The sequence below is a fragment of the Papaver somniferum genome, chromosome 4 (genome assembly GCF_003573695.1).
Source record: "Papaver somniferum cultivar HN1 chromosome 4, ASM357369v1, whole genome shotgun sequence".
Taxonomy (NCBI): Eukaryota; Viridiplantae; Streptophyta; class Magnoliopsida; order Ranunculales; family Papaveraceae; genus Papaver; species Papaver somniferum.
In genome coordinates, this window is record NC_039361.1 from 53,366,938 (window position 1) to 53,382,585 (window position 15,648).

A 15,648-nucleotide genomic window follows, 5' to 3' on the forward strand; every position below is an offset into this window, starting at 1 on the left:
GCAGTAGAGAGACTTACCCAAACATTGGCCTCCTCTGAATTGTTAATACACAAAACCAATTCTTAATTTCAAGACTTCTCTAGTCCCAACCAAGAACAGCAACCCACTTCTTCATATCAACCAAACCCCCTTCTAAACAATCCTCTGAATCCTCAGTTACATCTTCTTTATCTTCTTTAATCAACAACTAATCGAACTCCAATTGATTTCACAAAAACCCTAGTTCACTATTTACTCAAAACCTCAATCATCTTTTCAAATTCTTCCTTAAACAGCTTCAATCTAACAAACCCATCCATCGATTCCATCTAATCCTTCCTACACCACCATTCAAGTCAAATCTTAATTCAATTTCCGGAAAACCTAACTTCAGAAACTCTACCTTCATTAATTCATCGATACACCGGCTTCAAAACATTGACTAAACATCAACACTTCCTTTCTGTTCACCCCAGCTAAAACTCAGCTTCAATCATCATCTTCTCCGCCTTGAATCAAAACCAGCAATATCTCCACCACCTTCTTATAACACAATCGAGCCATATCCTTTATCTCACAATCTTCATCTCAATTACTCATTCTCATAAGAACCCCGAAATAATTCCCAAACCAGAACTTCTCTAATTCGAACACAAACAACATCCTAAATCTTTACATCAACAAAACCCATGTATAATCGTCCTCCCAGCTCATCAATTTCATCTTTCAATTGTTCTCTGAACTTTGAACAAAACCCTAACTCACTGATGTAATTCTCAAACAACCCACAGCTTCTATCAAACATCAATAAAGAAAAAACCCATCTCAATTCATGTTCCTAAAACACCAATTTCATTTCTTAATTCTTCGTTGAGCTTTTATATAAACCATAACTTCTGATTCAATTCCTCCTTCGAGTATGAATCAACAACATACAACAGCACCTCCACTATCAGTAACTCCATGATCTTCTAAACCTCTTACTGATGACAAAGCTCTCGATTAATCTCTGAAACTTGCAGAAGAAGAAGAAGAACAGGAGAAGAATGAAAGAGAAGAAGAAAGAAGAATGAAAGAGAAGAAGAAAATAGAACGAGAGTTATCCTCTCGATTTGGGTTGATAGGGAAGGCAAAAGATAAATACTACCCACCCAAAAGATATGGGGAGCCAGGCCGATTATGGAAAGACTATTTTTCCCTTCAAACTCATATGCTTACATCTTCTTCGTCCGGTGTCCGACTGACACGTTCGAGTAGTCCATTTTGCGTAACTTTTCAATATCTAACCAACGGTACTAATTTATTATCTAGATAGGTGTTAGATTAATTTCTATTAATTAACATTCATGTTAAATCGAGTTATTATCAGCTAATACGTCTCTTGACTAGTCTAATTAGAGCTGGCAATCCGAGCCAAAACCCGCGGGTTGGACCGTCCCGTCCCGTGAAAACCCGCACCCGTCCCGGATCGTAACTAAACAAGACGGGCGCGGGTTGTATAATTAGTGGCTTGTGAAGAAACGGGTTGGCCCGTCCCGTCCCGTGAAACCCGCGGGTAACCCGGCTCAGTTCAGTAGGCCGCGTGTCACACAAACACAATGACACGAAAACCACTAAAAACGAAAACCCTCTTCACCAAAAAAAGAAAAGAAAAACTCTCTAACCCTGCAACTCAGAAGCAATCTCTCGATCTCTAAATCTCTCAAAAGATAACCCATAATCAGAAAACCCTAACTCAGAAGCAATATCTCGATCTCTAAATCTCTCAAAAGATAACCCATAATCAGAAAACCCTAACTCAGAAGCAATCTCTCAATCTATTCAGCAGAAACTCAAAGGATTAATCTCTCGAACTCAATCAGATCTCACCAAGGGGTAAGAATCTCTCATACTCTCAAATCTTAAGAATAATTTCTGTTCCAGTTTTCTGTTTTAGGGATTGTATAATTTTGGGTTTTTTTTTCCTCTCAGAAATGTTTAGAACTTTAGATCTTAACATGCAACTTAAGTTTTGTTGTTTATATGATGAAATTTAAATTGGGTCCTGTTTAATTTTGGGGATTTTTGATTTTAGATCTTTAATTTTGGTCTTTAATTTTGGTCTTTGATTTTCATGATGATTTTCATCATAATTTTGGTCTTTTTGATGATTTTGTCTCTGTAGCTCATTTATGCAAATCAACTCATTTGTTAACATGCTTTGATTGATGATAAGTACGCACAGATCAACTGAATTTTATTTCTTTGGTTGATGATAAGTATTTGAAATGATTTCTATTCATCTCATTTGTCTATATCCGGAATCCATGTTTAAATTGCATATGCATACACACAAAGAGATGTCAGTATTTCTTATGTGGATTTGAATTTTTAAAAATCTTGCAGATAATTTGAAATGCACATGAACTGTTTGATACTATTTCTGGTGGAAATAATGTTCCTGGACTAGTTTAGAGGAGTCCCGTCTCATTTCTAATTCCGTCCAGTTTTCTGTTTTGTGGCATAAATTAAGCCTTGTATGGTTTTACCCTCTCATAGTGTATGCATGACATATCTCCTATTTACATGATTGTTGTTATGTAGATTTATGATTGATTTTGACTTTCATAGTCAGAATTAGATAAACTACTTCTGCATATTGTGTATAAGTTGGATACTGTAAACCAGTAAGAGTGTCAATCGACGTACAGAGAACTGAAACCATGAAATATGTCTTGTCATTAATTATAATGTCTGCAAAAGAGAGCTAGACCCAAAGAGTAGTGACTGAGATGCTATATGGGTTTGAAGATTTCCTTTTTATTATTCACATGCTTTATTTAGTATTTGAAATAATAATAATATGCACAAGAGTTCATGTTCTGGATATGAAATGATGGTTTTGTGTTAGATTTTGAGCCACATTGATAATTGAATTCTGTTTTTGCAAGGCATAACTGCAATAATGAAGACTAGCAAGGAAGCAGTAAAGAAGAAGCCGGTCAAGCAGTTGGAAATAAAGGTTAAGACTTGTCATCTCAATTGCAGTGTAAACAAATTTCCGTATAGCTTCTCATTTTAACTAAGCTATGGTTGTTGCAGATGAAAAACAAAGAGAAGACTGATGAAGCATCCCTGATAAATAACAAGTCCAAAACTGATAATGCTGAACCATCTTCTAATATAATTGCAAAGTAGTTTAGTTTTGCAATTTTGAGTTTTTGAATCGAAATCAAATGAATTAGATGAAATGATGAATGTTAAATTAAGTACTTAGGTTGGGAATGAGCTTTAGATGGCCTGAATGTGGCCGGAAATAGCCCAGAAATCGATTTCTGGCGAGTTGACTCAACAAAAACCAGCTAACCCGTGAGCTCCCGTGAACCCGCAAGCTTTACCCGGGACGGGCACGGGTTGGAGAAATGACCACCCGTGAAGAATTTTAACCCGAAAGCTTAGGCTTGTATTAACCCGTAACCCGCGGGTTGGTCACAAGCCAGCCCCGGCCCGCCCGTTTGCCAGCTCTAAGTCTAATAGCGTTGACGGACTTGAGTCCTTCCAGTTCTGCCTCATACAGTTCTTCTAATTATGAGTTCGAGTGTTGGTAGCGGGTATATTGGTAGCGGGGTTCTTTTAAGTAGTCCATAGGGAATTTTGATAAAGTACCCCCGTTTTTTTATACCCATAAATTAATGCCCCCGTTTTTTTCAAACTTTCTAAAGTGCCATTCTGTTTGGTTTTCCGTCTTGGACCCACATTGATTGGTCAAGACCAGTTCACCCAGTCAAAATTGTATGCAGAAATTACACTAAAGCCCATACCCAAACATAAATGTCCCAAATCCTTTCATTCCCCAAAATCTTCATCGACCCCCTGGTTTTCTTCTCCTTCTTCCCTGGAAGCGTAATGAAAAAGTGAAAATCAAGTTTCATCTTTTACTTTAACTTCTTCAAATCATTCAATTAATTTCAAGTTCATCTTTTCATGTAATTTCTTCTATTAAGGCTTGTTTAGTTTGAGAAAAAATGGAAAATTAAGGCTTGATGGATCTGATTTTTTGCAGAAAGAATTTATGATGTTGCGAATATTATATCGGGAGAACATGATTTGGGTTCGCTAACAAAAGAAGATTCCCATATTGCACAGATAACTTTAAGCTTTCGGATTTGGGGATTTTTAAGAAACAAAAATAATTTTAGGGATTCTATTGAATCTGACGGTGAAGAGAAGAAAACTAGGGTTTGAGATTCACAGAGAAGAACATAGTAAGCTTGAATCAGTGTTAATTTGGTTTGGATTTGAGTTATGTTGCTCGAGTCTAAGGGAAAAGGTTTTGCTGGTGGAAAATGAAGTATGGGTTCGATTGAGATGGAATTGGTATTGGTTACAGTCTTGATTTGGTGGTGAATATAATGGGTATTTGTTTGATTTCTTTTTGAGAAGAATTTGGATCCGTAGTGGTGTTGGTGGTAAAGCAGTGGTGGTATTTAACTCTAGCCGGAGTTGAGATGGAGCTGATGTTAGAAAGATTCAGAAGCTGGTTATGAATTAAAGAGTGGGTTTGGGTTGAATTAGTTGCTGGTTGTGGCCATGAATGTTATGTTGCTGCAAATGGAGGTTGAGTTGTTGGTCCTGTAGTTGAATTGTTGATGGTTGCAGGGAACTGAAACTGGGGATGATTCAAGCTACATAATGATCTTAGATGTATGTTAGGACCATAGTCAGATAAGAAATGAGTTGTGCTGAATCTGTGTACTACTGGAAGAGAACGGGAAGGGATTGTGTTATAGGCTTAGAAGATGATGGTTGCAATGGAACTATGGGATTTGTATTTGGTGGAACAAGGTTGCATCTGCTGTACAGATGAAGGCTAGGACAACAGTCATGAAAGACGCAATGATGATGAGATGGTGGTGTTTGAACTATGAACTGGATTTGGTTTATGCGGTTTGCAGCTGGTGTTGTATGGCAGGTGTATGCATTGCATGGATGTATCTGAAGTCGAAGTACAGAGATCTCAAGAACTGGAGCTGCATTAGGAGACAAGAAATGGCAGGAGTATATAAACTGCAATGAACTGAGACAGTGGTGAGTGTTTCAGGGTTTATTATGAAGTTGGTTGTGTATAGAATTGCTGCAAGTAGATGAAGCTGCTAATGGTGCTATGCGCATTGGTGGTTACAGAATGGATGCAGTTGTGCTGGTGGTGGTGGTGGTGGTATGTTAGAGTTCCAGATTGCAACTACAGAGAACAAGGTTTATATGCCTTGGCATGTGTAGCTGAACTGACGCAAAGGACGAACGAAGAATGAATGGGTTTGAATAGATGAATGTTAGGTTGTGCAGGGAAGCTAGCAATGAAATGACATGAAATTATGGCCGGGAAACAACCATAAACAGGGGAGACAGGAATTGCAGACAATAAGAAGTAGAGTTGATTTGGAGTTGACTCGACTCGGCGTTTCAAGTCGGCGATTCAAGAAAATCCAACTCTACTCAAGAGAAAGGGATTTTTGGACATTTTGAACCTGCCACCTAAGCGTTAACAGTTTCTAACTGTCGTTTACCGTTTTTTGAATAAAACGGTCAAGGTAAGGGTACTTTAACAAATTTTTACAAAATGGGAGCATTTTTTTAGTGTAATGTTAAAAGTAGGGGTACTTTATCAAAAAGCCCTAGTCCATAAGCCCCCCTCCCCCTCCCCCTCTTTTTTTTTTTTTTAATTTTTAATTATTTTTTTTTGTGATTTTGATTTTGTTAATTGTTTTCCGTAGATGGGGAAGTATTTGTTGAACCAATAGAGCTCAAGTGTCAAAGTAAGCCTCTTCTTTTTTCTCTTTTTTGTGTTTCGTGTTTCTTTTTCGCTTTGTGATTTTGATTTTGTTAATCGTTTGCCCTAGATGTCTTAAGTGTTAAACCAAAAAAGTATAGATTTCCAGGTAAGCCTCCTTTTCTTTCTTTTTTTCTCTTTGTGTTGTTTTCTTTGTGATTTTGATTTTGTTAATTGATTTCCCTAGATTACTACTCATTTTGGTTTGATCTAATGAATTTCTGATAGTCGAATTGGAAAAGCGGATTTCATTTGTTCTGCAAGTAACTAACAAAACCGATGAATATGTTGCTTTCAAGGTGAGTTTCTCTAACAAGGCTGAATTGAGGGCCCTGGAAAAATAATTGGGGACCCTAGCTACAGGACAAAAAAGGTCATGAAATAATAATTGGGAGTTATCCCTTATCGCACTTTTTTTAAAATGGCTAAACTACCCCCAAATCATTAGTGTTAATTGAGTGTTAATTAATTTTTAATTAGATTAAAATCAGATTTAGGGATAAAATTTTGATAAAAGAAAAATTGTGTTTTTGTGTTGTGGAGAGGAAGAAATTGAGTTTTGGGGTGAAAATTTAAGGTTATTTGAAATGAGTGATTCCAATGGAGGAATCCTATTGCTCAAAATGAAGGAACCAATCCTCAAAATAAAGAACCCGAAGCTCAAAACAATCAGGTAAACTTCCTATACTCTTCAAATTGTATGAATGATACTCCAAGTGGTCGATTCATGTACACTATGCAACTACTTAGAGTGAGGGTCGTTAAGTTGAGAGGGTAATAAACGAACGACTCTAAGAAGTCGTCAATTACTTGACACAACCTTTGACGACTCAAACCTGCAAATTTTGCAGGTTATGAAAAATCGTCAACCAAGTGTGATATAATTGACGATTCCAGCTAGTTAGGTCACACAGAGTCGTTAACTTAATATGCTTAGAACCCAACGACCCTATCACTATTTGGGACAGAGAGGTGGTTCTGCATAAGACTGAGTCGTTCTTATTTAAAAAGGGTCGTCGAGAAGAATCGTTAACGATTTAGAAATTCCTGGACGATACTATTCTAGGGCAGAAAACCAGGTTTAGGGTCGTTATCGACTACACCCTAGTGGTTAACGATTTTTCATCAATTCAATATGCATATCAAAAATCGTTAAGCAATAAAAAACCGTGGTTAACGACCCTGGAACTGTAACTGCAATTTGGCAGTTGAAAACCTAATTTTTCAATCAACAAATCAAATTAAACACAAACCCAACTTATATTAGGGGGTTTTAGTTCACTTACGACGATGAATCGGTGAGATTTTTTTTTTCTCAGAAGTCGTTAATGGAATGGGAGATAGTGGGAGGGAGGGAGCGGAGGAGGAGAATAAGAATGGGAGGAGAAGAAGTTCCAAGGTTAGTGGTTAATGAGATTTTTAGGGTAGTTATTAGAGAAGGATAAATTGGTATTTTCACCAACATTTTGAAAGCCCTCTATCTTTTATGGGGTGGGTATAAATTGGATGAGGCCCCTAATTATTTTCCATGGCCCCCAATTCAACCTTGTTCTCTAATTTCTCTTTTTTTATTATTTCTCTTTTCATTTCGATAATAAAAAGTTTGATCTGTTTTACCGAGAAGGTATACGGTTCGAGTCCGTATATCCCTAAAAATTAACCACAAGCAAGATACACAACACATGGATTTTCTTTGTATTATCAAGGAAATCTTTTTTAATGGAAGATGTAGGAATAGTAAGGCCTATTGTTTAGTTTCTTTTGTTTCCCTTCATAAGCAAAAAGCATAAAATATACAATCCAGCACTACCTACCCCATATCTCTCCAAAATATGGTTTTTACTTTTGATTTCCTCTAGAATCTATTGCTTCTGCTGAGCAAAAAAAAGTTTTTTTTCATCTAATTTTACTGTTTGTTTTTGGAATGGTTTGAAGGTTAGAGTGACGAAAGTAATTACCGTGCTAAACCATTCAGAGGAATTGTATTACCTGGAACAACATGCGACATTACAGGTGATTATTGATTCTTTCTTTGAGTTTACAGACCTATTGTTGGCTAAGCTTTATCTGTTTTTAGGTATAGGCCCACCAAATTACCCTCCAAGTGATTCGAAAAGTAGCCTTCTGTACGTACAATGAGGAGTTTCCATTATTTAGAATCTCTACTAGTATAGAAGTAGTTCTAAGGTATAAGAGAGTTCCCCCTAGAGTGCACCTTGGGCAGATAATACCAAAAAGGGAAACATTGAAAAGTTATGTCTCTTAAACAACAAAGTTTAAGAGACAATTGCATAATTGTTAGCTCTATTTTGTTCATCTATCATATGAGGTCTGATTTGATCATAGATGTTGAGTTTTATTATTTATTTTTGTTTGTTTGTTTAGTAAGTAAACTAGTAGAGGGAAAATCACAGGACCCACTTTTGGAAGACATGATTATCTTACAGAGCTTTATAGCACCAAAAGGTGCAACAGGGAAAGACATTACACCTGAAATGGTAAATATTTTGTGTTTGGTTTTCTAAGAGGAATCCTGAGTGATTTGATTCTTATTCTGACGTTTATTCTTTTTGTAGTTTGAGTATGAAAGTGGCAAGGTTGTTGAAGAATTCCAGTTGAGGATGATTTATGTCCCAGCGGATCCACTGGTACCTGAAGGATCTTGGGAAGGATATTCTGCTTGGGTTTCTTGTGTAGAGAATTGGATTCAAAACCTTTATGTAGCTGATGCTGTAAGTGATTCACTACTTACACAATATTATCATTTTGGTATTTAGAGAATGTTAATGGCCAAAATCACTTGTTGTACATATCTATGTCATCTGCTAGCTGCATGTTCCTCTGCTGCCTAAAAATTATGGGGTATGATCTTCTGCGAGGGCATCTGGTGTGGAGAATGGGAATGATGTAAGTGATTCACTACTTACGTTATATTATCGTTTTGGGATTTAGAGAATGTTAATGACCAAAATCACTAGTTATAACTTGTTGTACCTATCTATGTCATCTGCTAGCTGCATGTTCCTCTGCTGCCTAAAAGTTCTGGGGTAGGATCTTCTACAAGGGCATCTGGTGTGGAGAATGGGAATCAAAAAAATTATATGCTTGATGATGTAAGTGATTCACTACTTATGTGTTATATTATCGTTTTGGGATTTAGAGAATGTTAATGACCAAAATCACTAGTTATAACTTGTTGTACCTATTTATGTCATCTGGTAGCTGCATGTTTCTCTTCTCATTTTCAGTGGGATTATGATTTTAGAACGTTTGAATAGGATATTATAGTCTATATTAATTAATCTTAAGGTTTGTAACCCATTTGACTTTGGTCAGTTATTATTCACCAAAATTCTAAATACCTAACTAAACTACATAAATTTGCTAAACTTAAGAATATGTTTTTCTAGTTTAGAGAACGAGAATCTGCTAACTTTGGTCAGTTATTACTCGCAATTTCGTCATCTCTCTCTCTCCTTGAACAAGAGAAAAGTTTTTCTAGCCGGCAGACCCTCACCGCTCAGATCTGGTCTGTTTTGGGCCGGGTATGACCTTCTTCGCCCTTTCCTACTTTCCTAGTTTAGTTGTTTTAGTTTGGTTTATTAATGTTTTCTTCTTACCTTTTTCTTCTTACATTTTGGTGAGATATCTACACCAATTTGGTGGTTTTATCTCCTCTTTTAAAGATGTTTATCTCGGATTTAATGGTCGTTCATTCTTTTTATCTGGGGGTTTTAGGTCACTGGCACTAGTGTGCGGCATCGGAATCTTCAGAAGCATCCAATAATATTGGTTTAAAGAGATTTGAACAAATCAACTCCTATTTTGGGAGCACATGTTTTGGAAGAAGAAGAGGGCCCCGATGAAGGAAGTTAATTAAACCAATACAAACAAGTAAAACAGACTTGTGACTTATATACACACTAATGTTATGCAAGTATTTATTTTAATGGGCTTAGGATATTAATGTTATGCAAGTATTTATTTTAACTTATAATCATATAGACTAATGGTACCAGTGGGATACTAGCACAATAGAGTAGAAGATTGTAAAATTTTGTGTGAAAGAATTAGGTGATGAGAAAATGATAGATGTGGTATGATAGAATAGAGCCCTTAGTGGAAGTTCAGGGTATGATAGATGTGGTATGTAGGCACTGCATAAGATAGAAATATTGTTACAAGTAAAAACGTAACACACCCAAAGGAAAGCATTGAGAATTGGAACTAGTTGACCACCTTCACCACCTTTGTGTTTGTTGTTTTGCGTATTTGGTACAGTTGAAGCTTTGTTGCTAGCTGTTGCAAGCACTTACAAGAATTTTACTTCTTGCAAAGCCAAAGCCACTTTTATTTGCTCATGAATAGGGAACGGACAGTATCAGCCTGTTTATAAGAAACGTTATCATGACGAGCTCGACGCCGTCCGAGCCACTTTTATGAATACAGAACGATACTGCCATCGTACTTGGAAAAAACAGGACTACGTCCATAAAAGGTCACGAAACATGGACCGACCAGGTACATTGCAAGCACGGATAGAAACGTTTTTTCAGCGACAGCTTAAATTCAGGTTCAATGTTTAGCGACACGATAGCATGTCTCAAGTAAACATTTCTTAAAAACGATAGAAAACCTCCGAAACAGCACTATCGCTTAAGAAGAAATTCTTCAGTACATTTTGTCCTCTATTTTTTCCGCAAGTCAACTCCACTTCGTGGTCATTCCTTCACCAGACTGCTTCTTCACCTGACTGCATTCTAGTAGGAAATTCAACATTTTTTCAACGGGATCCAAAAAGAAACTACTGAGCAATAATAAACAGTCCTAGTTTTTGACAGAAAATATGTTTGGTTTAGCAGAAGTCCCAGTTAAAAGACCTCACTCAGCATTCTTCCTCTCAACAATTTAATCCTAGTTACGAAACATATAGCATGAAGTTATCAACACCTAAAACCTAAAACTTGACGAACACGGTGAACTTCTCGGCAAATATAGTACCATACAGAATCAGTAAACTACTACAATGTACAGATTACAGCCAAGGACAGGCGGAAGCTTAAAATGAATATTCTTTCAAATCTGACTTTGCATCACCCATATCTATACTTGCCAAGCATTCATCAGCGGTGAGTGGAGGGAGTTGCCTAGTCTTCGCCTCAGATTTGCTTGTGCCATTTGCTCTTGAAGTGTTCACGGCGTTGCTTGACATCCCCAACTAACGCATTGCGCGTACTACATTTGCTCTGCTTCACCTCTACTACTTCAACTTCAGCACTTCTCTTTTCAGCACCATCATTAACTGTGGAAACTATCTTATCAGTACCATCATGAACTGTGCAATCCCTCACTTAATTTGATCTCATCTAACTCCGTAGTGTTCAGCGACACTGTAGGGTGATGACTTGGTTCATTGAAGTCCTCATGATCATCAAAGTGGTCAACATTGGTATCCTCTCGAAGTGCACTGATACAGCAAGTATTTCTGACCTGCCATGTAGATTCCTAACCAAAGCATCACAGTCCCGGAAAATACTAGGGTCAATCTCACAGACCTGTTTCAGATATATAAGGAGCATAAACACCAAAAAGAGCTCAGGAAAAGACACATCGTAAAGAAAGAAAAGACCATGTTCTACACCCAGAGGCATTCTATGTTTCGGTAAATAATTATTACACTGACCAAAGTCTAGAAACTTTAGACTTACCAATGACTCTTTCGAAACAATTTCTACATTCCAGCATTGAGCTTTTACATCAAAGAAGGAGAACTCTCTTCAGGTACGATGAGCCTTAATCTCATTGAAGCTCTTTTGATGGGATAGTGCTGCTGAAGCTCACGGATAACTTCTAAGGCCAATGCAGGTCATAGCAACAAATATTAAATGATAATCAGTCTTTCAGTGAGAGCAAAAAAAAGAAAGAAATAATAACCAAACACCAGTGGAACAGAAAGATTTTACATTTCGGTAAAGAGAAATAAATCAACCAAGATTCACGTTAGAAAAGAGGACATTGTTGTTTCTAGTAACTTTACAGCAAAGAAAATTATCCAGATAGCATAAGGTGGATGCAAACTGTAACTTATAAAATGCAGAGATAACTTCGAGCAGAATGAAATCGACATACTAGCACACTCTTACATGCGAGGAAGCAGAAAACCCATATCAGCAATTCAGACCAAAATTTCCAAACAAATTAGATGCTGACTACCATAAGAAAACTCAGAATAAACCCACAATAGCTCTCAGAATCCGAAGAGGTGCTTAACTTTAGGCTGAATTGCTGAATGAGAAATTGGAAGGTTGATACAGTAGAGAAACTCAGAACACGCCACTTTAGCAGGTAAAAACAGTTCAATTGATTATTCAAACAGGAAAATATTTCTTGTATAATTGTACAAGAAGACCAAGTGGAGCAATTGGCAACCCGACCAAATCATGTGATACTGACAGGGTCCTTCAAAGTGATATGTGAGGTTAGGAAACTAGAGGTACTGATAAGATGAGAGACACCAGTTGATTCAGTTAAAAAAAAATCACATAGTTGTAGAGGAAGCCCCTAAGTGGTAACAGATGATGATACCACTGGTCCCCTGCAAATCAAGTGTTACCAGCATGAACCTGACCTGCCTAGCTGTTTACATACACAATAGCTAATATCAAAATAATTTGTTCGTAGATAGTACATATGCGTGTAATCACAACATGGTCAGGCGCGTCTAATTGTCAATGGGTAAACTTACTTTAGCATCCGCCTACATAATTAAATCCCAATCATGTTATACTGAAATAGCTTATATTCAAACAATGTCGAGCGTTTGTGCACAGAGGGGTTGGGGTGGGGGGAACAAATACCTGTTTCTTTGAGCTGTTATGGGGATCAACAGCAAAGTGAATTTCCGCCATAAGACTCTCAATCATACTGCCAGAATACGGACGTTGAGTCTCTGGATTAATCGTTTTTTGTATGACTATGGTTGCAATATCCCTTTTCTGAGTTGAAACTGAGAGTCTCTTTCCTTCCCAGCAACTTGAAGCTCATTATTTACTGGACACTGTAAAAGAATGTGGTTGTAGATCATTCAACTAACCTCCGTGCAAATCGCTGATAAGTCATTTGTTCCAAAGGCCGCAATCATATCTTTAGACTTAGCTAGTACTCCTTTTGAAAAATTAGAGTACACAGTATGTGACTGCAATACTTCATCAACATCTTTCTCTCTGCAATACGTTTGATAAAAAAATTAGCATCCATTCCACATTCGACATAAACACCAGATCTTGCACATAATCATAAAGCAATACTATTTCTCCAACAAAATCAAAGTAGAAACAGAAATTAAAAATTACATGCACAAAAACCAATAAACATAAGACCCAACCTCAAAGCATCAAATAAAATTCAGAGAAGATAAAACAGTCAGACTACTACAGAACCTAAACACATTTTTCATTTCATCTTTCACCATCGTTTAGTTTATTTTGCAATTCATGCATAACACTTCTAAAACAAAATCCCAAATTCCACTTTCGCAAAAACAAATTTCAATAACCACGACAGGAAATCCAGGACATGATTTTGTAAGTTATTAATGTTAAGTCCTTCTGAATTAATCCCATAAACCCTAATTATCCTATTTCTTCCTATCTCCTAACTGACGGCCAAACTTAATCATAAACATATGAAAACAAACTTAATCAAAACGATATACAGAAAGAAAGAGATAAAAGATAAAGAAGAATTACACTCCAGAACGCCATGAAAGGACTTTGTTCTGATAACAAGCAACCTCGAATCTCATCCCATGTTTCTTAAGACGAACAACAGCAACGTTTGTCAATTTCTTCTGTCCAATTGAATGTTTCACTGTACTCCAATTGATTGTTTCACTGTACTCGATCCCCTTGTTCCTCCTCGGTGAGACATCTTTCTCCTTCTTTTCTCAAGTCTGAAGGTTCTAGAGGAGGGAGGGGGTTTTAGACCTAAAATTGAAGGTCTGGAAGGGTATGTTCCGATATTTGATGTCGGTTCGCGAAATAAAAGGATGTCGACCGGCCCTCGGATAAGGGTATTATTTGATGTCGGTTCCCGAAAGAAAAGGATGTCGACCGGCCCTCGGATAAAAGGGTATATTAAGGGTCTGTTTGGCAGCTTGGATATGAAATACGTTATCCAGGTGTTTGAGGGTGAAAACGGTTTATGCTGATTTCGGTAATTTCGGGCGTGTGGGTGAGAAACGAGTCTAAATCCTAAACAATGTATTGCAAGGGAATACTTTAGATTCGAGAGATCGATCTGTACAAATCAGGCCTAAACCAAGAAATGGTCGTTCCAGACTTGTTTCGGTCACAAAGAGGAGGAGAAGGGTTGATTTTGGGGAGGGAAGCGAAGAGAGTGTTGAGACCAGAATAGTTGATTCTGGAAGAGTAGTTGTTTTGTGACTTGTATCAGAAAGTGGGAAGCTAACAGATGGAAAAGCTAGCCAACGTTTTCTGAGTGTTGTATGCTCCTGATCAGAACTTGTTGTTCTGTGGAAATAGGTAATGCCTATTTATACAAGTCGAAGTGAAACATACTCTGGTCTCATTAAGAAATGGAAAACGGGTGAGTAAATGGGAGGAGGTGGTAACCGGTAACGCTTGGAATTGATGTTCCATAAAAGAAAGTGTTTCACCATTACTCCCTGTATTTACTAAGCGCCTCATCCTTATGACACTTTCTTATAACGAGCGTAGTGTACGCCGCACGCTGTAAACCGCCAAACCAATACCCAATGAGCATCCCCAAGTTTGTGACATGTGTTGATGTCTCGAGTGTTTTCGTGGAAAACATGTAGCATGTTGTTGTTTTCTGGCAAGTTGAGCTTGGGAGACTTGCCGGCTCGGTGGTGACCTTCAACGATCGAGATTTTGCATCTTAAGAGGAAGGTAGCCGTTGATTATTGCAACCTTTCGTTTGGTAGCCAGTGGCATGAAAGTATGATCAGTATGGCTTTAATGTGGCCTAGTTTAGGCGCGACCAAAAGTTAGGGTTTTGGCTTTGTTTAGGCGCGACCAAACTAGGCCAAAGGTTGCCATGCGTTAGCTGGTAACCTTGGACGGCTAAGATCTGCATCTTAGATGAAAAAGTGGTCGTTGATCGTTGCAGGCCTTTGTTTTGGTAACCACATAGGAAAGGCCGGCAAGGTATGGTGCGGCAAGGTGATTGGCATGCCATTGGCACATGTGGCATGGCATGCCTTGGCGCGGTTTGGCGTGGCCAAAACTAGGGTTTTGGGTCAAAGGTTACCATGCGTTGTTTGGCGACCTTGGACGACTAGGATTTGCATCTAGGATGGAAGGGTGGTCGTTTATCGTCGCACGCCTTCATTTTGGTAGCCGCATGGGGAAGACCGACATGGTACGACGCGACAAGGTGGTTGGCATGCCATTGGCAGGTTACCATGCGTTGTTTGGCGACCTTGGACGGCTAGGATTTGCATCCAGGATGTAAGGGTGGTCGTTGATCGTCGCACACCTTCGTTTTGGTAGCCGCATAGGGAAGGACGACATGGTATGGTGCGGCAAGGTGGTTGGCATGCCATTGGCACGGTTTGGCGTGGCCAAAACTAGGATTTTGGGCCAAAGGTTACCATGCGTTATTTAGCGACCTTGGACGGCTAGGATTTCCATTCAGGATGGAAGGGTGGTCGTTGATCGTCGCACGCCTTCGTTTTGGTAGCCGCATAGGCAAGACCGGCATGGTATGGTGCGGCAAGGTGGTTGGCATGCCATTGGCACATGTGGCATGGCATGCCTTGGCGCGGTTTGGCGTGGCCAAAACTAGGATTTTGGGCCAAAGGTTACCATGCGTTATTT

At 38.3% G+C, this 15,648-nt stretch overlaps 3 long non-coding RNA genes across 5 annotated transcripts; 2 read left to right on the forward strand and 1 right to left on the reverse strand.

Moving 5' to 3' along the window:
- The first annotated feature begins 1,723 nt into the window (after positions 1–1,723).
- Positions 1,724–3,314, forward strand: LOC113275506. Its single transcript, XR_003323633.1, has 3 exons — positions 1,724–1,854; positions 2,910–2,980; positions 3,061–3,314. It is a non-coding gene; the product is annotated as an uncharacterized LOC113275506 (long non-coding RNA).
- A 4,876-nt stretch (positions 3,315–8,190) lies between these two features.
- On the forward strand, positions 8,191–9,785 carry LOC113273881. Of its 2 annotated transcripts, none has more exons than XR_003322645.1 (6): positions 8,191–8,286; positions 8,365–8,520; positions 8,618–8,695; positions 8,803–8,901; positions 9,199–9,333; positions 9,527–9,785. It is a non-coding gene; the product is annotated as an uncharacterized LOC113273881 (long non-coding RNA). The 2 variants fall into 2 exon arrangements; XR_003322646.1 differs by having other exon boundaries at positions 9,204–9,333; positions 9,527–9,737.
- An 811-nt stretch (positions 9,786–10,596) lies between these two features.
- LOC113275508 lies at positions 10,597–13,794 on the reverse strand. 2 transcript variants are annotated; one of them, XR_003323635.1, is made up of 4 exons: positions 13,537–13,794; positions 12,646–13,011; positions 11,497–11,635; positions 10,597–11,343 (listed from the first exon to the last, which is right to left on the reverse strand). It is a non-coding gene; the product is annotated as an uncharacterized LOC113275508 (long non-coding RNA). The 2 variants fall into 2 exon arrangements; XR_003323634.1 differs by having other exon boundaries at positions 11,497–11,638.
- Positions 13,795–15,648: the final 1,854 nt, after the last annotated feature.